Here is a 26,316-nt window from a genome sequence, read left to right on the forward strand (position 1 = left end):
TGCATTTTCATTAGATATAATGGCATATACCGATGAAAAAAAAAAAAAAAAATCAATGCAAAGACAGTGTGCGTTGTCTGAATTATGATTTATAAATTGTCTCTTTTCTAACGGGTCAGTTACAATATTTGCAAAACATGGCTTGAATCAGATTCACTCATTATAGACTCGTTACTGAGTTGATGTGATGTATATTTGTTTGGAGTCAGTAAGATTATTGATATTATTTTAAAGAAATAGCTAGGATGCATTAAATTAATCAAAACTAACAGTAAAGACATTTACAATGTTACAAAAGAGTTCAACTTCAAATAACTGGTGATGACCTTTTGAACTTTGTGTTCAAAGAATCCAATCAAAGATTAAAAAAAAAATAAGCATCACGGTTTCCACTAAAATATTAAGTGGCAGCATTTTCACTATTGATAATAAGGATTCCGTACAGATCATGTAACACTGAGGACTGAAGAGTAATGATGCTGCAAATTCAGCTCTTCATCAGATGAATAAATTACATTTTAAAACATATTAAAAAGGAAAACGGTAATTGTACTGTAAATTGCAACATTATTTCACAATATTACTGTTTTAATGCAAACCGCACAATTTTCAACTGCAGTGTTTACATTCCAATAAGAGTTTTACTGTTGTTTATTTATTTATTATTGGTTACATTTCATATTGGTTATCATATAGAATAGCATCCAGATGTAAGGTTGGATTTACTGTAAGGGAACAATTGAACAGGACTGTAAATATTGATATATAAATTGCACAAACACAATTTATGCTGAATACTTGAGAACACCCTTATAAATCTTAAATCACCATCGTCATAATCTCTATAGTAAAATTACCCTTCATCACAGTTGTAAAAGGTGAACAATCTGCGCTTAGTGAACTGAAGTTAAATGATTCTGTAATTTGACAGCTAAAAATGTCATTATAAGATATTTGCATTAAGACAGGTGCAGCTTTACAGTGCAGAACACACAGATGAAAGTATATAACACCAATCACATTCGATTATAATGTCACTCCAGTGAAAACAGGAAGTGTGTTTGACTCCTGAGGGAACGATGTGGGACTATCAGCCACCAGACTCTTTAATGAATAGCTGAACATCAATTAGAGAACATTAAGCGCCATATACACAGAGGAGGGCGAGAGAAGGAATTCACACAAAAGGAAGCCGATGGTTTACTCGGAAAGGGAGAGATAAAGAGAAAGAAAAGAAAGAAGGAGAACAGACCTTCTCACCCAGGATCATTTATCCTCACCGCTTCACAACACGTCTGCACCCTTTGACTCTATCCACGGAGACATCGACATTTACACGAGATGCAATCAGCAATACAAACGGGTCGTCTCCCATGCACGACAAACACACAGTTCTGTGAATAAGACGCTGATTATGCTCTGCATATGAATTCCAGCTATTCCAGATGGATTCCCTCACGGTGAAAATCTGTAAAAAATATGCAAATTGAGGCGAGTGATATAAAGGAAATTTGGGGGTGAGAGACAGGAAGGTAAGAACACGAGAGGAGAAAACAGCCAAAAGGAAGGAGAGATGGAAAGGGAGAGGGATTTAGGGATTGTAAGATGAAAAGAGGAAAAGAAAGGGGGGGAAAGGGAGGCAGGAAGAGAGGGAGGGATTTCACCCCCCACCTCTCATTAACTTCCTCTCTGTCTTTCTCTCGTTTGCTAGACGAATAATTAGGGCGTTTACACTGAAGGGGAGAGGGGTGCTGGGATCGCCTTCACACTGGGGAACACGGAAGAGGAGCAGCCATCCAACACACACAGGCCAGAAACACCCATCGGCTGCTTTTCCAGAATAAAAACGGACATTTTAAAAACGTTTTAACTATTGCAAGTGATAACGATTATTTCTTTGCAGAATATCAAAGCCAGATAAGACTTTGGCAGAGCCACACAATTACAAACTGTCTTTCTGGAAATACATACTTTCTGCACACAATTCAGCTCAGTTTGCAGCTGAAACGACCACTAGTGGCAGGAAAACACCAACATTTATTCCTTTTTATACTTAATGATTATAAAATATTTACTAAGACTTATTTTTGTGCAGTACCTTATAAAAAAGTATGTTAAAAACTCAAAACCTTTTCACCATATGGTTTGTAAACTATTATCTTGATGCTTGCATTACATAAACAGCTCTGTATACTTAGCTTTTCTGATGTAGTAAACTTGCTCAGTAGCTCACCTGATACCAGTATTATGAAACAAGAATCATAATAAACAAGCTTCAAGACTTGTAGAAGCAAGCTAAAACTCCTTCAGAAAATACTTTTTATTTGTATTTCACTCTTGCTTGTGTTAATGTGACATTTAAAAGTCATTAATATATGCATTTTAAGATTAAACACACACACACACACACACACACACACACACACACACACATATATATATATATATATATATATATATATATATATATATATATATATAATCATTTCTAATCTTGCACCAAACAGAGTATCATCCAGTAAAATGGCTTTGTTAAGAGAAGCCGATAGGATCCATGACTGGCAAAATCTGTGCACACTGACTTCATAAAAATTGCATAAAGCTGGCCAATGAGATTAGAGCTTGTCAGATCAAGCTCCTGCCATTTGTGTGTGTAATGAGCATCAGACTGAGCTAAAGTGGGCATGTTGTCTGGAGCTGAGACTAGAAATAAACTGTTATTCCATCATAACAACAAATGACAAAAACAGAGTGAATTAAACACAGACTAGCCTGAGGCCTGTTGAATTAAATACAGTTTACACCATACCTAACACACACACACACATGCCTGACAGGCTCAAAACGCTCAGGAGACTCAGCGGATTACTGTATAGAGTGCTGATAAACCCATTTACAGACATACATGCTAAAATGCCTTTCAGGCAATAAAAGACAAAAGACTTACATGACTTGTTGCTCTTGAACAGTCAAGTACACATAAAGATATGTCAAAAATATGTTAAACTATGATAGGTCATGTCGATGACGAGTGAAGGTGGCACAGCAGCTACAGCAGCTAAGTGTTAGCATGTGTTCATATGCAAGATGAGTGCTTTGTATTGTCTCGATGTGTCTGTGTCGTATTTTACCGGTTACAAAGGCATTAAAACCCTAAAACTGAAAATAAATGGACCAAGCGGCTCTATGAAAGTGAATTATCATATGAATAGCCACTATTGCTCTGTCTGAATGGGTGATTAGGGTGGGACTCTCTCATAAGGCCTGAGTAGCGTTTGCAGCCCAGCGCTGAAATTAAACACCAAACATCTCCAGAGGACACCATGCAAATCCATTTAATAGCTGCGGACACACACACTGTGTCAATATAGAGCTGACACGAAAGATGCAGACCATGTGACACTGTCTGTGTGTGTTTGGGAGAGAGAGAGAGAGAGAGAGCACAGTTATTACATAGATTAAACCAGTACAATATAGATGCTTGACCCTATTTAGGGGGCATTAGCTCATATTCAGATAAGCGGCTGAGCTGACCTCTACAATTATGAATATGAATAGAAGTGACTGCAGAAAGACAAAGGTGAGTGATATGTAATATTAGAAAGAGCGAATGATATGTACAGGTGAGTTGAAATGCAGGATAACTCAGGTGCAAACATGTACGCAGGTGTGTATGACTGATTCCACAGAACACACACACACACACACACACACACACACACACACATGCAGCTGCTCTGCTGTGTGACAGGCTGGGCTCACCAGGATTGGGTCAGGAAGACCACCAGCCTGCACCCCACTACCATCTGTCTGAACAACACACACAGGAACTGCCCACACTGAGAGAGGCTACACACACATTTACAAAACTGTAAAATATACACATACAGTAGATCCTAATGAGACAGTGATTCTCACCAATAAATTGTAATAAAAGATGGACGGTGCATCTGTATTTCCTTCCACTGTAGAAAAGTGAAGCGAAGATCTCCCAGAAATGACCACTGTCATCTTACAATGGAAGTAAAAGTACAAGTCTTTAGGCATCAAGGTCCCGCCCAAACTTCATCAGAACCAATCACAAGCACACAATCATGATGCCACACCCCGTTTTTTAATCATTAAATAACTCAAATTAACTTAAACCAAACTTACTATAAAAAATGACCAGTTGAAAACATCAACCTAATAAAAACTAGCTAAAATGACAGAACCTGTCTTTGGAAAAAAATATCACAACTTACATAAATAACTGTTTTGTAAGAATATTAATAGTAATTTATTTCTGTAATGCAGATCTGAATTTTCAGCATCATTGCTCCAGTCTTCAGTGTCACATGATCCTTCAGAAATCATTCTAATATGATTTAATGCACAAATAAATAAATAAATATCAATGCTAAATTGATTTTCTTCACTTTAAACAGAGGGAGTGTTAGTGGACGTGAACTGCTGTGACCTCAGCATCTGCCTCAGAGGGAATATGATCCACAAACACACTCAACAGCCCTCACCCCTCTCTCACTCCAGCTCTTCATCTGCTCCTCACAATCCCTCTTTTTCTCCACACTGTCTTTTCCGCTCCCAAATTCTTTAATGTGTTTGCAGTGTAGAGTGGGTCAGAGGAAACTACTGTGTGTGTGTGTGTGTGTGTGTGGCTGAAGAAGACAATAGCACCAGTGAGCAATGACTGCAGGAAGAACTGATTCATCCCTCTGCCAAATTACACAGAGAAAAAGTTTAGTAGCTGCAGATTTGAAGTATCTTTTCTCACATATGTTCTGTTCCGAAACCTAATGAATTTCCCATCTAAGCAGCATTTACAGAACATGAAGCTTGTTCCAGAAAGTAGCCAACTTAATCATGCTGCCTCCTATGAGAGCTCATTTTGGCTAAATGATAACGTAGTGCCACATGTATCCTGGTGGAGAATGTAATCTCATAATGCAGCGGTGTTCTAATATTCTGATGCCACGGACTCCAAATACAAAGATTCCTTTGAGAGGTAACTTTTCCTAAAATATGAATCCAGCTATATATTTTCATATATAAATACCTTATAATACTAAAAAAGAAGGGGGGAAAAGTGTAATAATACCATGGAAAAAGATACTGTGAAAAAAGTAATAATGATGTGGAAAAAAGTTTACATCTCATCAAGTTCACATGATCTTTTTGAATCTTATCTGTCAATAGAACAAAATAATTTGTGCTTAATCTGATGATTCCAACAACAGACAATTCCATACATGTATTTTATGAGTGTTTGGAGTTTAAGAGATGCCTTCTGTCTTACTGGTAGTTTATTGTTTCCCTTTTATTTATTTGGTTGGTTTTCTTTTTAGATTTCTATTTCATTCTTTATTAGTATACAACTGTAAGTTTGTTTGTTTGCATAAAACATAGAATATGTGCAATTAAAAACAACATAAATTAATTAACATAAGAACATAAATTATATATTATTTAAAATTATAGTTATTTTGTATTTATTTTTCCACAGACCCCTTTGCAGCCCTGGATGCTAGGTTGAAATATCAAGATTTCGCATGCAAAAGTTTCTAGTAGGAACTTCCTTTTTACTGCAAATAATACTTTAGAGAATCCACAAACTATTTTGGAATCAATTTTTGAAACAGGATTCCTGTGAGCATCATTTGTGTGCTGAGCAGAAATGTTGCACATGTAGAGCGTCCCAAATCAGTCAGTCTTGAGGTTTCATCCCTGTTAGGTGTCATCTCACAAACAGAGACCTAATCTATCAAAAACACCCTAGACACAATGAGTTGATTGTGTGGTATTAACATCTCTCCCTGTATTATCCACAATCCTCCACTCCTCCTCTTCACTGCTGGATGGAGGGAGCCGTGATGAAGCTACAGCAGATGGACTGTCTCTCCCCAACACCTTTCCTCCGGCTACTGAGCGCGCTCTGAGGCCTATCAATAATTCAGAGCCCTCGTGAAGTGGCGGGAGGCTTGGAGGTCCCTCAGCGGCTATCATAGTAAGAGTGATGATATTATAAGCGAGGGCTTGCTTAAACTTTAACACATCAGAGTCTTGGTCTTCAACTATAAAGTGCACATATGCCTGCTCTTAGACAGAGGAGACCACAGCTCAACTTACTTGAGATATATGCATATAGGCCTCAAAAGAGTGTGGATCACACTTAAAACAAACCCTTGCCTTCCTGCTTTAGTACTGGTATGCAGTATTGCACTTTCAGTACTGAGACATGCAACAAAGAAACACTTCAAACTGTAACATTTAATCTTGAACAATATAGTAATGTATCAACTCTTAAATAAAAAGGTTTCATAACATGAGGGGGTCTTTCAATTTTGGAACATTTCAGTTAATAGTTATTAAAATAATGTATCCTTGTTACCAGCTAATGTACCTGAAATATTTCCAAATGAACTGATATGAAATCGAGCTGAGAATCAAAGTGAATTAGAATATCTCCATCAATGCCCAGCCTGACTCTCTGTGTTACATGATTATTTCAGTAAGTGGTATCCAGTTATCATACTTTATTAAATAGGAATTATATGTTAAATGCAATTATTTGACATTTATTTTACAATTAAATGCATTTATTTTTTATTTTTTAAACATAATGTTCCTGTAGCTCAATTGGTAGAGCATTGGTTGGGGGTTCAATTCCCCGGGAACACATTAGGTAAAAACTGATAGCCTGAATGCACTGTAAGTCACTTTGGATAAAAGTGTCTGCTAAATGCATGAATTCAATTTAATATAATTTTTATAGGTAAACAAAACAAATATTAAGTTGGAAGAAATATTTTTTATATTAAAAAGTTACATCAAAATATATCACAAAATTAAATGTATCACTTTAATTACATTGCTGTTCCAAATTTTAGGGTCACCAGTTTATTTATTTATGAAATGAATAAAAAAAATTCAGCAAGCACAATTATTAAGCAGCACAATGTTTAAAGTTCAACATTTTTCAACATTTCAACATTTTTAACATAGATAATATCACAAAACATTTCTTGAGCAGCAAATCATCATATCAGAATGATTTCTGAAGGATCACGTGACACTGAAGACTGGAGGAATGATGCTGTAAGTCAGATTTGCATCACAGGAATAAATGTCATTTTAAAATATCTTAAAATAGAAAGCATTTATTTATTTATTTATTTATTTTAGCGAATAAATGAAGCCTTGGCGAGATAAGAGACTTCTTTCAAGAACATTATAAAAAAAAAAAAAATCAGTGGAAGGTCAAGTAAAGGTCATTGGACGTTACCCAGTGCAGTGTGATCCAGTTGCATACTGCACAATTCATTAAATGTACTAGCCAGTAAAAAGTAATCCATTGATGTCAAACATACAGAAAATCTGCATACTCTGTGCATTACACATACTGCTTACCTCTAAGTATGCCATTCCAAACATACTCTGCCTTTTTGGGTTGTAAAAGCAAAGGCATTTCTGTTAACAATTAGTAGGAAGTCAAGTTACCAGTCTTATGCGCTAGACTAATGTGTGTGCGCGTGTGTGTGTGTGTGTGTGTGTGTGTGTGTGTGTGTGTGTGTGTGTGGTAGCTCATTAAGGACTGATCCATCTTGTCACAGAGCTGTTTCATAAACCTTGATACCCTGCTGAGACAGACTAGTCTTTGCTGCTAATGACTCAACACACACACACACACACCTAAACCGCTATCACACACATGCTGAAGTGGGAGGTCTGCCCCATGTGTCCCAAGTGTATGTCAGCTACCAGCTTTTTCTGAAGGGGTGTTTGTTTGAAAACCCAAGCCATCCTCTAACCTGAAAATGAGTCAGCCACACAACATTTGTACAACACATTACCCTCAACCACGCCATGAAACCTCGTAGAGTTAATAACATCATCAATAGGTGGCACCAGAGTGCCACAGAGCCAAGGACACACCACGCCTCTCCCTGTCGTCTTCCTGCTCTGTCTTTCCTTCTGTCCTCTTCTCCACCCTTTGTGCTGTGACTCACTCATTCACAAACACACCTGAATGAGCCGAGACCAAAACATGTTCGATGGTTAACCTGAAACAGCCTGTAGTTTACAGTATGAGACTGGTCAAAGATTCGTTCTGAGGCAGAGACATTTAACACAGAGACATTATACCTAATAATGACACAAATGGTTTGTGCTGACATCACAAACTGATAACATTGTTATATGCAGGCACCCTTATCGGCATCTTATTACAAAAGACAACATGTGGGTATGTAGTTGGATTAGGATGGTTGATTTAGGTAGTTTAAAATTCCCTGTGAAACAAGTACACTTGATCATACTTTTTTTTTTTTTTTTAAGTGCTTATTATGGAAATAAAATAATATGTACTATATATAATAATATTTTATAATATATAAAAATATGTTTTCAGACACTTAATTGCATGCTAATTGCAATTAAATGAAAATGTAATATTATAGCTTGTGTTTATGTTAAATTCAGTTAGCTAATCTGTAGACATGGGACACACTGTAAATAGGACTTATAAATAGGACAATAACATCGTTATTGTCTTTGAAGTATGATTTAAGTATGGTGTGCATATATATATATATATATACACACACACACACACACACAATGAAAATAATGAAAATGTTACATTTACCCATTAAGTATATTTATAATAATATAAATATACACATGCAAATTACATGTAAATATATTCAATATATATGATGTGTGCATCTTTATACATACATAATGTACCCAGTATATATATATATATATATATATATATATATATATATATAGATTTGAAATGATAAAGTTTAAATTTAGCACACTTAAAATATTTTAACTTTAAATGTCATAGCAAATAACACAACAGTTAAAATGGTAACCAAGTAGTTTAAGTGCTTAAGTATGCTAGTCAACACATCAAAATAAGTGAAAAAAAATAATAGTATTGATTTAAAATGTACTTTAAAGTAAAACTCTTACTTTGAGATTATAACAAAGTGCAATAAAAAGTTCTTAAGAAAGTCATGAAACGGTACTCTTTTTAAGTACAGTTAAGTAATCTTTATAATAATATATATTTTTGTAGTACACTGCATCTCAGACTAACATACACACAAACAAACAAACAAAAAAAACTGTTACAGTCCTCTCAAACCAAATTAGTAGATTTGCATGATTTGGATTTGGATGATTCAGCATGCAGTTGTCATTAGTCAGGGCATTACATTCATATTGCAAATTGCTCCCAGGCAAAAGAAAATGCAAGTGAAATCTACATAATGTACCATGGATACCTCCTTGTGTCAGGTACACAGAGTTCAAGTTATGAACCGTAACTGTGTTCTATTTTAACACCTGTGTCTTAGAATAACAGCTGTCACTTTAAGAACTCAGAGAGTGAATGGAATCTACGAAGTACGAATGTCTTTACGTTAATGTGCTGTCAGAGTCTCCTGTATGTCTCATACCAATCACATTGCCTTTTAGAGCCACAACGCAAAAGATAACAATTAAAGACAAAGTGCAGTCACATTTACTGTTTTTTAACAGATGTTCATGGCCAAAAAACAGCTATTATACAACTTCAGAAGATGTATAAACTACTTTTATGATGGAAGATAAAAACATCCAAACTTTTCACTGTCTGCTTTTGTTTGTGTGTAAAAGAGCAGCTTCGACATTCTGCGAAACATCTCCTTTTGTGTTCCACAGAAGAAAGAGTAAATGATGGCAGTTTTGGATGAACTATACCCAAAATCACAAACATTTACAAAGCTTAGTCGCGGTAAAACCGTTTGACGCTGATGTGGAAATGTTTCCATGAACGTGTACCTGAGGGAGCCTGACCTGCTCAGATCCGGCCCACTGCAGGCCCCTCAGAGGTGTGACATCACTCTTGGCTGGGAAAGGAATGTGAAGGTCACTCCACTCCACTGGACAAGAGCATAAAACAAGAGCTGACTGAGGAACTGCACAAGTGTGTGTGTGTGTGTGTGTTTAACCTCAGCAGATGGAGATAACCTTGAGACAGCTTCAACAGATACACCATATCAACAACATGATAGAAACTCCCTAGTCAGTCACAGAGCATAAATTACTTGACACTAAAACCTTTAGATGTTCCTAGTCCACCACAGCTTCAACATTAGTTTTTAAATTGAACAATGATTTTAAGGTTTACTTTTGTTCAGCTGTCAATAATGTAACAGGACTAAGTTAAAAGCTGCGTTGAAAATGTACACAAAGCAAGAGATGAAAGCTCATTTCTCTTTGATAAACTGATGTCATATTTAAAAAAAAAGTGATTTAGGACACGCTCGCTAATGCAACTAGCATGACGTTGTATGCATAAGAAAACATGAGCAGTCAGTCACTCAAGCATGATGTGTGATTGCAAAGCGGAAAAGAAATGTTGTTCAGGGAGAAGAGTCTCATTTGTAAATTGCTGTACAGAGTTCAAGTCTTGCTGTGTAGTCACTCGACTTCCTCCAGCTGTTCTCTGCTATGACAATTGACTTTGACTCTCTGAAGTATTGCGGGGAAAAAAACAGGCTGGCTAAAAACAGCACAGAGGATGGAAGTCAGGAGTGAGTGGAGCGTTGAAAGGAAAGCCTCTTGAGACATCTTTTTTCTCTTAGTTTTTGCTTACCTTCTGCATGGTGAGAAGGAAATGGAACAGGGTTTGTAAACAGAAGCGTGGGAAGCCAAAGCCACTGTTATGGAATGGAATCTTAAAGGCATCCCTGGGTACATAACATAAATGATGTCCTTACTAAAAATCTGTAGTGGAAAAACACATTAAAGATTGATGTTATTGTAAAAAAAATCACTTAGTTGTATACATATTTTGGACTATGGGGGGGGGGGGGGGCATTATTCTGATGACATTAAATGGTTGCACTCAGTGAGCTACTGCCGCTACCTGTTCCTGTTTTTACCACAACACAAGTCGGCATAGACAAATCAGAGAATAAAATTCTGATATGATGACTACAGCTACTTAAAGAGCTTACAGATGGTGATGGATATAAGTATAGGCTTAAACTAAATGGCGTACCATGGATTTTTCCACAAAAGGAGTCTAAACGCAGCGGATCTCAAGAGAAATCTGCGCTGAGAAACTCATCCAGCGGCCGCAGCATCATGATTAGCGTCGACATGTTTACATTCTAACAGGATGGCATGGTGTTTCTTGTTTCTTGCCTTTTGTAAGCTGTTTCAGTAGCTGTGGTCCACTAAAAACCTCAAAGGCATCGGGGCTGAAGTGGAGGGAAAAAAAGCGGGTCTTTAGGAAGTTTTATTCGTCCACATGCATCTTCCCATTCTTTTCTTTCCCTCTTCTTATCGCTAGGAAGTCTTATATTGCTTCTCTTGTTGCCCTCCGACTGAAAATTACAACCAAAATCCACAAAATGTGGTATCATATCAGTATTTAATTTTCTTGAGCTGTGTATTCTGAGTTGTGTCGGGGTACAGAGCACCAGAAACTCACCGAGTGCAACCATTTGACGTCTTCAACGCAGAATGTACTGTGCACATAAAATGATGGTGCCCCGTATAGTGTAAAAACGATGTCAGTTTTTTTTTAATAGCACACGTTTCGAGGGTTTTCTATTACATATTTCAATAAGAGACATAATTTATGTTATATAAAGCTATACGTGTCTTAATACCCAGGGATCCCTTTAAGGTGTACTCTAGAATGATTCTACTTTCGATTGTGCTTCCTTAATTTCATTAGCAATTCTCAATATATTTGAAGTATGCCTAAGTAACCTCTTTTTTACAAGGGTATGTTTTGTCATATGAAAAAACTGAGTAATGATTTGTGATCGAGTCAGATGTTAAATCGCTTGGACTGATTCAGTGAGCAGATTAGCTCTTCTGCGCTTCATTTCAACCAGTTCATTAAAAGATCCAGCTCATAAGATTTATGTATTTGTGAATCAGCCAACACGGATAACAGAACCAAAATATGTCTATTCATTTCTTTATATAGTCTTTCTGGCTTAGAACTCGTAATTCCAACACAAACGCATAACACAGTCATGATTTCATTTGCGTTAGTGCTATAGATTCACCAGTGCAAGGCAATCCTGTCAAACTATTTTAGTACAGTGTTACATACGGTGTTGAAGAACTGCTAATAGAACCAAATGTCTTGGATCACTCACTTAGTTCCATTTTCTTTCCCGGAATCTTCAGTTCTCGGTGTTCTACTTGGAATGTTCTGAAAACGTGAGTTTTTCAACTCGCATCTGTCAAACATGTCGACTTGATGCATTCATTTTCTACAAATTGAGTAAAGTGTTTTCTAACCTGCCAATACTCTTCTTTTCCCTCGCGCTCCTGTGAGCCCACCTGTCCTTGTCGAGGTTCCAGAAGATGTCAGAATGCTTTTGAAGGGCTCTAAGTCAGCCTGAGGAGTCCGGAGGGAGACGGCGCTCTTTGAACGATCAAGCCCATCTAAGACGAGGATCTCAAGGGTCAGGCTGAAGGGGGCAGTGGAGATGAATCATGTCCAGGGGTCTCTCACGCCACACGCATTGTTCCAGAGAGGCCCGGCATCTGGATCCCGCAGGATTTTTATAGTGTTTCATAGCATCTGCGTCTCTATTTTGGGCCCCTTCCCCCTTTTTCTGATGGGTCTCAATGGTGACTGTCTCCACTAACACACACACGGGACGTTTAGTATGAGGGGTCGGGTGTGAAATGGTGCAGGATTGATGACTCATATCAAATCGGAGATGAAACACAGCTCGCAAATCTCGACTGTGGTGCACTGACAGCATCTGCAAAGATGGCTTTGATTAAAGAGACCACTCCCATTGGCTAACTATTACTAGAAAACATTGGCCGAAGCGTAATAAACCAACTACAAAGACTGAAAGGGCAGAGGAGGGGGCAGACAATGAGAGATTGATGGAAAGCAAACTCCTCTGAGCCCCTCTAGTTACCAAGCATTTCCTTCTCCATTGTCTGGAATGCTGGCATCCACCACAGGAAGTGGGTTCTTTGTTTCCTATCTCCTTCCTGCTGACCCGCGACTGCTGCGGGCCGTGCGGCGTGAAGAGCTCAGAGGGAAGAGGAAGGCAGCCGTGAACTGTTTGTGTGGAGACAGGAAGCTGATTCTGAGAAACACAGAAGGTCTTTGGCAAGCGCTACACCTCACACACACGTGACGGAGACACACAGCGCCTCATACAGATGGACGGGATGTGAACAAGATGTAATTAGTCTCTTTAGTATACACCGAGGGGTCAAGGTTTGGCTGGCTAGCATGGCCCAGTTAAAAACAAAGTCTTTTACATTACTACAAAAAACGTTTCTATTGCTGATCTTTTGAATTTTTATTTATCGATGGAATAAAAAGGATTTCCAAAATATAAGGTAGCACAATTGTTTTCAACAATGATAATAATTAGACATGTTTTCTGAGAAGCAAAACATCATATTAGAATGATTTCTGAAGGATCATGTATAACTACATATGAAGAGTCATGATGCTGAAAGTTCAGCTTGGCATCACGGGAATAAATTACATTTTAAAATGTATTCAAATAGAAAGCAGTTATTTTAAATGGCAATATTTCAAAATATTTTATGCAGATTTCAAAACACTGTAGAACCTGAAGGACACTTAACTTATGAATAGTAGTGTACACCACAGATATATAATTATATTAAAGTGGATCTTCTACCAGTTTTCAAGGGCCTCTTAAATTGTGAAATAGATTTTTTTTTCTTCCTGTCTGATGCCATTTCCATCACAGTTCAGCATAATCTGTACTTTCTCCAGGTATTATATACCATACACACACACACACACACACACACACTGTCAATGTAGAAACAAATAGTAGTTTGTGTAGATTTACTTTGGCCTAGACAACTATCATGATTTATACGGCTTATGTAAGAAATAAACCTACACACGGCATGTTTATTAATCTTGACTTAATTACAAAGCAAAGAAATTCAACAACTGCTATGCAGCTATTAACATCCCATCAAGAATGATTCAACACTGCAATATGAAACACTTTAAAACAATTTGATGAGCCAAGCAAGTAGCAATACATTTGGAGGAAACAAAATCTATTGACAGCATCTTGTGGTAAATTGTCAACTACCATACGCAATTCTATTGACTCATCTTTCAGGGCGTAAAAACAAACGAATAATTGCAATAATACAGTACTTGCATGAATGAGTGATTTTCAGATGTATCATCTAAATTGTCCTTTTATCAACCACTGCTTTCTGCTAATGGATTTTCTCTTCGCAGATAGCTGTCACACAATCTTCTGGTTTCTTTGTGCATATTGCAGGTTTGCTGGTCACGGGTTACAAATACCTATTTCTAAAACCTTGTTTTACTTAAAAATCCACTCCAGCTGTTCTTGCCAGCGAATGCTTTTGGCACAGGGCCCAGAAGCCCTTAGGTAAGAGCCCACTTTCTGCGGTGTAGCTTCAGTATGTAGGTTATCACACCAACATCCCTGCTCAGCGCTGAGCTAACAGTTGAGGTTATGTTAACACCGTCAGCCCCAGCTTACATCCCAGGCTACAGCAGGACATACAGGTGTAGACTGTAAGGGTCATGAGCTCCTGAAAGTGTGCAGTGCTGGAACTAGCTCTTCAGGACAGACAGGCTTCAGTGGGAACAGACGCTAATGGGAAGAATGGAGAAACAAAAAAGCGAGGGACAATTATAAGGAAAGGAGTTATAAATGACCGGGAAAGTATAATCTTGTATATTTTTTAATTGAATAACCAATGCTTTTTAGTGCATTTCAGGTAAATATTCTGGAAGATAAAAACAAATGTGTTATATAAAGACAAATACAGTGTACATGCAATTTGAAATTGTATAATGCATCAGCCACCCAGTTTTTTTTTAAGTATTGCTTCTGGCCGGTGAAAATCCCATACTGATCCATTAATTCTGAACGAGCTGTTTTTGCAGCTGTTTTCATTAATGTATTGAGTGGACTTGAGGAGAAGCTTTGTGGAAAACTACATACATGACTACATCAAGCTTTTCTTCTTGATCTCATCTTCCAGTATTTTCTCTCAGCTTGAGAGCAGCACACACCTCTTTGAAGACTAAACATTCCTTCATCAGCTAATCAGCCTTAATTACACACACTTAAGCCCTTTGTGTGGTTTTTCTTAAGCAGTGTGTGCTGGGCAGTCATGTGGAACGGGGTCCAGGAGGGGTCCGCATACGTTCGACTGCTCTTTGCGTGTGGGTATATTATAGCATCTGTGCTGATTAATACTCTGACAGCTGCCTGTTCTGATACTAATGATGTGTGTTAATCATGTTACTAATCTCACCATTAAACAGAAAGACATGAGGACCTCTGAGGCTTCATGCATGAAGACCTCACACAAGGCCTTAAAAAAAAGACACAGAATGACGACCATCAGACCATGAGCATTACGCTTCAGTGTAACTGAATTATTTAACATTAAAACATTATTTGTTCTCAAAATCAGATGTGTTATATTCCTACTTCATATCAATTGTTTCTGACTATGCATGTAGCATTTGGTTTGCATGTGTAGCCTATAGTCTTCTGTTATTAAACTTGTCATAATTCACTGTCCCGCATGTTTTTCCAAGCCTGGATGATTTTCAGTCTTCCGTGAAACATAAAAAAAGATTTGTAAGAATAATGTGGACCAAACAACCTCATTGTTCTTAAAAAGAATGTCATAACGGTTTGGAATGACGTGAGTAAATGATGACATCATTTTCATTTTCGACTGAGCCATCTCTTTTAAAATGCATTTATACTGTTACATAAATGTTCACATTGAAGTTAGGCATGAAAATGTCTACCCTAGTTTACCAAATTGGAAGTACTACTGTATTTTGTTGGCAATTTTCCAAATAGAAATTTCTAAATTCCTTTCTGCTTTCCATTGTTACTTAAAAGATAGCATTGACTTTACTTTAACAATTTTCATTCAGATAATTTCATTAAAAAATACAAATAAATGGTATCACTCCAAATTCAATGGGATATTTTAAAATAGAAATACAGTTTGTTTTTGTTTTTTTTTGTTTTTTTAACTCCAATAATCTTTTTTGTAAAAAGTTATTTTGACAAAAGTAAAATATAGATGAGAATTTTATATATATATATATATATATATATATATATATATATATATATATATATATATATATATATATATATATATATATATATAATTTTTAAAATCACATGCATGAAATGTGTGCAATAATGGGCCAGGGTAAGGGTTAAGTATCAAACAATACATTTTTAAAAACAAAAACAAAAACAACATTTGCAAACATGTTTTTCAAATATTATTTTATATAAATATTTTTTGACTAATGAGTTGAAAAAGGTACAAAGCACAAGTGCAACGGTTAAGAAGGGTCTCCCGCATATTTATATACAATACAATAATTATGGAAAAACATCATAATAAACTGAAAAAAACCCTAATACCAGAAATATTTATTAACAATGTAAAGAGACTTGTATATTATAATTGGCTGAACTGGCTAAAATTGGCTCCACCTCCACATGACCTGAAAACACACCCACTGACTGTTTAAACAACATCCCGGTCACCTTTGACCTCAAAACAGCACACCTCTCTGGCTCTGACATCTGAGTAGTGTATCAACTTACACAAAGCAAAGGATCCATGATAAAGCAAAAGGACAAACTATAAGACATTAAAAATACTCCTGTATGAGAACACTTGAGTTTAAATCAAACAGATATGACGAAACCTACAAACTGACACCATATGATGACTGATGACTGCACACACCTGCACGCTCTAACCAAATACTGCAAACAAAGCATGATTTCACCCTCAATAAACCAACCATTCTGGATTTGCTTATATAAACCTAAGACGACATGCACGATGACATCAAATTAGAGCTCTATGTGTAGTTAAAACAACTTTAACAAACATTTCCTTCCGTCTAAAGTGCGTTTGTATGTGTTTCCAGCTCCTAAAAACAGGTCTAGCCTGTTATTACAGTCACGTTTTGTGATTAAACTCCCTGCAGTCATGTGAACGCTGCTAATTCTGTTCTATTGAAACTGCAGGCAAATCCTCTTCATTCACGCTCAGATTCCTGTCAACACACGTACACACACCTCCTGCTGTGTCGAGGCATTCACGTCGTCTAGTTTAGGTAGGCAAAAACACAGGCTACAAAATGTCTGCAGCATGTGTTTGGTTAAAGTCTTCGCCTGTCTGAGAACACGCAGGTGGTGCTGGGAAATCGCTCAACATTTGTTTTTGTTTTTTACATAATAGGCTCAGATGGTTTTGAAAAACTGTTCTCAAGCACACCTAGCACACAAACCAGAAGCTTTCCAAGTCCTGGGATCACAAAAGTGGGATATTAATAAAGGGGGTTTCTTAAAATACAAGCACTTTTAGGTCCCAAGGGTTGATTGGTATTACTGTACAAGGATTTCAAATGTTTCAAATCTTTTTGTTCCATTCCAATCATGCCTTAATGATTTATTTTGTTTTATAGTGTCAGATGTTATTGTTGTACTCTTTTCCCAGACTGAGACTTTCGATTGTAAACTATTGTATAAAAATCTGTAAAAACCTGAATTATTCCATGAATCATGCATAATACTATGATGATTTTATGAACAGAGCATGAAATAAACTATATCAAAATACTGTGTGCGAATTATTTACGAGATGTGGTGTCTTTTCCAACTAGAACCAACAGTTTTACCCTTTTTTTTATATAAACGATTGACACGCAATATAAGATGCAATATGTGAATAAATCATGGAAATATCAGGGTAAATAGTGAAAATATGATTCAACTGTGTGTGATTATGATACCAAAAGAATACCACTGTTGTTATTGTTGGACTAAAAAAAAATAAAAAAAATGAAATCAAATATAATCTATGATTTTTTTTAAGCTTAGATTAAAACTTAAAGGAAAATTTGAAACTGTCTGAAATATGTTTACAATGAGGTACTAAAGTTACTGAAATAAGTTACATAAACAAAGAAAGAAATTCAAATAGAAATTTAAAAAAAATATATATTACAATAGTATATAAGTAAATAATACTAAAATATCACTGCTCAATATACAACAGAAATTCTAGAAATGACATTACAATTCGCCTGTGACACTTTTAGACAATGCAAGTATAAATTTGCAGTGTTCGATTTGTTTTAGAAAGTTTATTTTCTACAAGTCAGAGTCAAAAGAGCTTAAAGATATTTAGTTCAGTAAACAGCTTCAGGCCATTTCTCTGACTCACGTGCAGGTGTTGTGTGATACGTCTCTTAGAACGATCAGTGACCCTGGCACTGTGACACATGGTGTTTCTTAAAGAGCAACAGTGTGGAAAAATGTAAATGTAAGAGGATTTTCACTGCTAGTGACTGACCAAAGTTGTCTTTTTTGACAGCGGATGCAGATATATTGGAAAGCAGGGGAGGGTAATAGTCGACATAAAGCCGCTATGATTTATTACTATTATTATTATGAATAATAATAATATTTAAGAAATTTGAAACCATTTGAAAATAAATTAAAAAGTAAATGTGTAAAAAATATTTGATCAAATATTTAAAACAAATATAATCAAAAAGAAAGTAAACACTGTAACAACAGGGCACTCCGTATTCTGGGAAGTTTGTGTGCACTGGGAATCATACTTTTCAAATAAAGCCAGGGTAACCCTCATTTTACAAACAGCACACATGAATATGACATTGGGCAAATGCATTAAGTGCAGCGAAATACTAATAGGCCTAAAATAAAATCAATCGTTATAATATTTTTTATATACATTAATTCCTTTTTTCAACTGTTCTATCGGATTATTAAACAGACTTGTATCCATATTAGACAGAACTGTTAACAACTACGACGAATATTTGAAAAATGTCAAATATCGGCTGATATATCGGCCTTGGCGATATATCGGTCGACCCAAAATTTTCAGTAAATGCTTCAAACCAGATGCACAATGTCAGTTTGTTCATTTTGATACCAGCTGACCTTATATGACCTTGAGGTGCTTTGAAAGCCCAGGTTTGTTAGCTCCAAAATGTACTGCGCTATTTCAAAAAAGTGTATATGTTTTCATTATCCTTGAAAGGTAAGAAAATTTCGTCTGCAAGACCATTTCGTGGTTTCTAAAAATGTCTTCAGCAAATGTTCACTGCATGACTACCTCCAGAAAAAGGCCAGGACACGAGATGCACCATCTTCCTTTCAGTGCCTTTTAATATCTGCAAATCGCTGTGTATTTTCTGCAGGGTTGAAAGGGAGAGTCCATGCAATTTCAAAAAGGAAGTCAGTGATTGAGAGATGGGGTAAACTGAGCCCTCGCAGTCTCAACAATAGACTGGATGAGTCAACAAACATGTACTTCATACAGAGGACAACTGGACATGGGCTTAGGTCTGACTCTCGGTTCTCTCTTTCTGTCCACTGTGAGAAAGCTGTTCATGTGGTATACTGGAGATACTTTTACGACCGTTAAATTGAAATTAGATGAAATAGATAACTAACGAAAGATCTCAACAGAATGAAAAACACAATATATAGAATATAACCACAATAGCAGAACTATGAAATTACCTTAATTAAATTAAAGATGTACTTAAGTTCTACTGAAGTGGGTCAATAAAGCACTCTATTGTTCAACTCAGATGCTATTAATTGTCCGTAAGGGGCAGGTTTAGGGGTAGTATTGGTGTATAAGAATGAGGCTATAGAATACACAGTTTGTACAGTATAAAAACCATTCACCTATGAAATGACCCCATAAAACATGGAAAACAAGTGTGTGTGTGTGTGTGTGTGTGTGTTTATTTGGCTGTAGAGAGCAAATATTAAGTCTCACAGGTGTGGACAGCTTTTAAGATATCCGTTAGATCTGTCTCTGCTTTCAAAAAGTAAAAGTTACCTTAAAACACAAGTGAGAGAGATTAATGCAAAAAAAGAAAAAAAAAAAATCCATACGATAATAAAGCACTCTAAAGAACGTACAGACAAATGTACTACACAAATACACAGGGAGTACTAAACCTTCTCATGATCACACAAACATGACACACTCTGTCTTACACCTCACACCCACGCAAACACAGCCACTACAAGTGACACCGAAAAATGTACACAAACACACACCCTTCGACCAAACACAGCACCAGCCCTCAAACACACATCAAACCAGATCCAGGAAAAAACTATTCTCGCCCAAGTACACACACACACACAATTAATAAAAAATAAATAATTCATTTATATTTTTGGAGTGCCTGTCCCCAATGCATACAGAATAAATCTAAATGATGATTACATATTCAGTCACACTTTGTTTTAAGGTCCAATTCTCATTATTAACAAACCATTAATTAACTACGACTTCTGCTGCCAAATATACATTACCAAATATGATTGATTTGTTATTGTTATTATTACTATTATTATTAATATTAAGATAGTGGTTAATTTGACACGATCTCATGTCCAGTCTGTTAAATTGAGGTCATTATCAGGTTGAAGGTGGTTTAGATGGAATTTGGAATTTTTTTGTGACGGGCAAAACATTGCACTTGATCAAAGACTACACCCCGCAAAGACTACAGCAAATGGCAAGCGAACACATATCCACTCTACACCTGCGCTGGAGGAAATAACTCTCCTTACCAGAAGGTGGCAGTAGTCTGGGAAACTATATCGCTATGACTGAAGACATTAGGCAAAACTCAGGTCTCCAGCTCCATTCTGAAGTGCACATCTAATGGACACTTTACTATCCCATGAAGCCACAGAACAGGATTTGTGAATGGCAATGGGAGTAAAGTGACGCAACTGACATGACAATGACAACATGAAAGGTGCGGAGCACACCGTTGGCCTGTAAAGTATCAGCTGGCAAACAATCTACTGTCTACCAGCTCTAATGTTCCCAGTTCCACCTTAATCTGGTATGATCTGGTTTTTCCAGCAGGAAACAAAGTGAAAGAGAGACACAAAGAGGAGAGCAGCTTATTACTGGCCTGCTGTGACCCAGTTCAAACCTCTTTTATTCATCTCATGACTGTCCTGCTCTGTTTTGGAGGAGTGTTATGGCTGGATCCAGACAGAGCGGGCATTGAGCAGCAGACAGTATCAGAGCCAGGATGCCCTGTGCCCAGCCGGACGGACCCACACCGGCCCTCTTCTTCAAGAGCCGCTCTCAGCATGCAGCCTCTGAAGCTCCATTATTCCTGTCTGCTTCGCCTCGCTCTTTCTCAATGCCTCTGTCTAAACCTAGTGTACCCCATCCTCCAGCCATTTAGCAAACTACTCCAGGCTACAAACTACTCAGCTAAGCCTTTAGAGATAGTGCTTAGCTAGACTACAGTCTTCATTGTGCTTTACTTTCCAAATTAAGTCCCATTAATAAGACTTATTTTCCAAAACCACTTCTATATTGCTGTTACGTCAACCACAAAGCATTTGCATTTTTCATTCCCATTCTGGTCTGAATCCTGTTAGATTCGTTGTGGAGAGAGGGGAACTAAAACAGTGTCTGTCAATGTTGTTTTGGTTACTGGTATTTTACATTTTACAGTATTTCTGAATGTAATAATAAAATATTACTTATACACTGATGCAATTTTTTTCTCTCTCTCAATAATGCCATTTTACCCTGTGTGATTTACAGTGCAACTTATTTTCCAGAATAAACAGTAGATTGCTGCAGTGAAGCTACTTTAAAATGTATTTTAGAGTCAGATTTAAAAATCCTTAAAGTTCCCCCAAAATTGTATTTTTAGTAGTTAATCTCATAGCAAAAGTAGAATGCATTTTTATGAGTAAATATAGTTGGAATTTGATTGACTTTTATAAGTTGACTGATTCAAACCACAAATCAATTTAGACCATACACATTTTTTTTTTTTTTTTTTTTTATGAAAGTAATCAACTGAAAAGAGGGATTTGTTTAGAAACTGTCCATCACTACTACAGTAATTCAAACCAGTCCACAGAGAATACCAAACACTTGACTTAAAGGAAAATACAACGCTGTAGCTGTAGCCAAAATAGGTTTTTACCACACCTGCCAATGGTAGGTGAAACGAGCACATTTACCAGTCATAAATATATTTTTAGGATTATTCTAAACAGATGAAAGATGATTTTTCTGTTTGCATTTATTTCGCTCTCTCACTCTTTTTTTTGTGTGCATATTTTGCAGCACAGTTCATGGTGTCACTTATTGCTGTACATGCAAGATGAGTCAGTCTCCATCTTTCAGTAAAACTGGACCTGTCACAAAACACATTGCACATACTTGTTTCTTTTATTTTTTTTGAGGAATGTTCCACCTGCTGCCACATGGAGCGGTGAATGGGAAAAATCCTGATAAATCATTAAAAGATCCACATGTACTGACAGATGTGTTCAGTAGAAGACGGTCAGATGATCATTCTTACAAATCACCTTACATTACAAATTATGTTAACTTCCAGCTAGTGAGCCGAAGCCACTCACTTAGACAGCAGTTATGCTCTACTCACATTTTGCACTTGCCAGATGTTTTATAACTATATTTCAGCATTTCTTTTTGTTACAGAAAACAGCTTTAAAATAAGTCTCCTATGCTCACAACCGCTGTGTTAATTTGATCACAAATGCAGTAAATGCAGTAATATTGTGAAATATTATTACAATAAAAAAACTATTTTAATGTACTATTTTAAAATGTGGTTATTCCTGTGATCAAAGCTGAATTTTCAGCATCATTACTCCAGTCCTTCACAAATCATTCTAATATGCTGCTTTGGTGTTTAAGAAACATTTCTCATTATTAGAAATGTTGAAAACAGTTGTTGGAACAGTTGATGCATTCATTTCAGGATTCTTGATGAATAAAAAAAAAATATTTTGTAAAATTATAAATGTTTTAGTGACATGTAATGAATCATTGCTTAATTAAAGATTAACTTCTTCTTTTTTTTACATTTGAAAGATAGTATACATAAAACTGCTTCAATACTTGCAGTGACGCAACTATCCTACACACAGACACACACACACACACTTTGGCACTCGATCTTCCCACATTTCTACATCCCTTTTTCTCTTTTCATGCCTACCATCTCTCACCCCCTTTCTTTTTCCGATAAACACAATCCCTCTTTTTCTGCACCTGCACACCCGGTTGAGGGCTCACACAGGAAACAGTGCTGGGAATCTGACCGAAGAAAAGAGGCGTCAGTACAATGAGGGCATTACTCACAGAGTGTGAACTTATTCATGCAAGATTCATACACACCACTGTGCCAACATACACATGCAAACACACACAAACGTGCCAACACACACACACACACACAAATATGCACATAAACACACTTCCTCCACAGCTGCTATCTCTTGACCGGTCCTCCGATCTGGAAGACCCAGAATCCCCCTCTGCTCAGTGGAGAGTGGCACTTTGTTTCCACTGAAACTCAAGCCTACATTTTTCTAATCTCGTATCATGCTCAGCCAGCAAACATGTTTTGACCATTTATGGTGACAGAAGGGAAGCTCACACCGTCGAGCAACGCATATATTTCACGCTACATCACCGTCATACGGTTGCCAGCGCTGATGCTAATGTTGAGAGAGGTCAGGAGACTGCAGAAATGACATCAGCTCCAAGACATTCACAAGATCCCTGAGCTGCCAAAACACTTGCTTTATTATGACGAAAATCTACATGAATGGACTCTCTGTGCCAGAAATCTACAATCAATTTTAATACTTGCTCTTTAACTTGATCCATCTGTCAAAAGTTAAACGAATGTTTCCTTAGCTATGACTAAGAAAACTAAACGAAGCTGATCTTTTTGCTTGGTAAAGCAGACCTTTGACTATCAACAAATTCTGGTCCACGCTGCAGGTCATTTAGTAAATCAACCAAATCTGGTTTTTGTTCTTAGTATGAATAACATTTTAACAATTTGAAAAAACTTTTTTCACTATAAAGAACTTTTTGTGCAGTTTTAAAGTTACAATGAATGTTAAAGTTCCTTCATTGAACCATCAATGTCAGTAAAGAACCTTTATTTAAAGAGTTTAGGTGCCATGCTGACCACAAAAAAAAAAATAAAAAATAATGCAGACACGCTTTTCCACACTGCAACTTAATGAATCGTAATGTGTATCTTGATGTATATGGTGAAGTTAGTAACACCCAGGGACTTTATTGTTAAGAGTTTACTTATGGTGTTCCAAATACAAATAAACATATTTTATTGAAACCTGAGAGATTTCTGTCCTTAAACTGAAAGTATATTCCTCAGAAAATGTAATGAAAAAGTTATTAAAAAAAGACATTGTGTGTCTTCGGAGAACTTAGACTAAACTGCTTTACGATATCTTTATGAACTTGAATCTATCAGGTTTCATTAAAATTTAAATGAACAGCATGCACAATTAAATATCTAATACAACTCTGATAAATACAAGAAAGCTCTAATATTGTCTGATACTGTGGTTTTGATCTACGGTGAATCTCTAGTGTAAAACACATTAGAATGAGCGTGTGAGGATGAAGATAAAGTGAAAGAATAAGGACAGGCTCTTGAACTCAGAGATTCAGGATAAAAACAACTGCGTATTTGAGAAAACTGATAACTGTGGACTAAGAGGTTTCCATAATAGTCCATACTATCTTCAGCCTCTACTTCCTCTCATCGGTTTGTATATCACTATCTTACACAGGCATGTTTGTGAATGACACCTCTCCTACAACCTTTCCGTGCTGGCCCACGATAACGCTCAACAGATAATACAGCGCAGGAGGTCTTATGGATGTTAGATGTCAGTGGGTGTGCCCTAAGTCTAGTAAGTAAGTAAGAGGAGATATACTGAGTTAGCTAAGAAAACAGGCTATATAAGGAGAGGAGCGGCTGCCAGAGAAAAGAAACTAAAGAAACAGAAGGAAAAAAAGAAGAAGGAAATGGCTGCAAGCCAAAGGTTTGCTGATAATGAATAGGCCACCCCATCAATCTCCCTGGCCCTAAAAACACACCACGAGCAACCCACAGCACTGTATAGCTCTCCACTCTGTGTGTATCAGGGGTTGATATGTTTGTAAGAGGGTGTGTGAAGGGACGTTTCTTTTAGTGTATTTTGGCGGGCTCTGTGCAGGCATTAAGCTGCTCTAAAAAAACACACAGGGCTACAACAACCAATAATAATCTAAAATAAAAGTATTGCATGAAAAATATTCAAGAGTCACTTTACTTCACAGTAGTGAATGACACTTTTCTATGGGCATCTGAAGTATATACACATAGCTGATTCGGGAAAAGCGTGTTACCCAAGTTGTCCTTACAGTACAATGTTTAATATTTGCAGCTTGACCTGTAAGGTGCTTTGACAGATGCATGTGTTGTTTAAAGCATTAAAGACGCCTTTTTTTTTCCATAGAGCATATAACTTGATTATATATTAAATGTTGAATTAATTATAAGTAAATGTTGCAGAACCTGATTTAACCAAGTGAGACATGTTCCTGGGACAACATCTTTGCTGACCCTGGAACAACATTGTGATTAACCAATCAATATTTGAAGAACCAGTTTATAGATTTTGTGAAGTTTACACTTACAATCACTGTTAGGTGCTTGTACATCAGTGTCATTCATCTAACATTTCCTCTGATTTTAAGGATCACTCATGGTTAAGGTTAGGTTTAGGTCAATATGTTGACCCTGGAACACATCTAACTCAGCAATATCAGGACGTGCGTAAACGTTAGTCATTTCATTTTTATATGCATAATTTCATAATGACTTAAGTGCACAATAATTCTAACTAAAATAAAAATTTCAATGAAATATTTGGTGTTTGACAGTTAATGTAGGTTCACAAGAAAGTTTAGATATTTTTACTAAAGTACAAGAGAAAAATCCTGACGAAGAAAATGATTTTTGCAGTGTTGGTAACATCAAAAGCAAGAGACAGGCTTGGAAAAAGACAGCCGTATCCTTTGGGCTTTTAGACTAATAGTAGCACCAGAAGCAGAGACAGAAAGCAGAGAGAAGGACTGCTGAACTGTGACTGAGAGAGGTGCAGCCCCTCGCCTCTCATTAAACAACAAACACACACCTTCATCATCTCTGAAGTACAGACAGACAGAGAAGAGAATAACAGAGACCAAAAGGGGAAAAACACAAAGCAAACCATGCTGCTGGAAAATCCAGCTGGTTTGACAAGGTCTCTATCTGGTCAAAGATGCTAGTCCAAACTGATCCAGGCTCATCTA

At 36.7% G+C, this 26,316-nt stretch overlaps 1 protein-coding gene across 4 annotated transcripts in view; it reads right to left on the bottom strand.

The window, feature by feature from the left end:
* dip2a (disco-interacting protein 2 homolog A) overlaps window positions 1–26,316 on the bottom strand; it is a 108,904-nt gene that overhangs the window by 52,582 nt on the left and 30,006 nt on the right. The gene's annotated exons all lie outside the window — the stretch shown is intronic.

Source organism: Carassius auratus, chromosome 9 (assembly GCF_003368295.1).
Source record: "Carassius auratus strain Wakin chromosome 9, ASM336829v1, whole genome shotgun sequence".
Taxonomy (NCBI): Eukaryota; Metazoa; Chordata; class Actinopteri; order Cypriniformes; family Cyprinidae; genus Carassius; species Carassius auratus.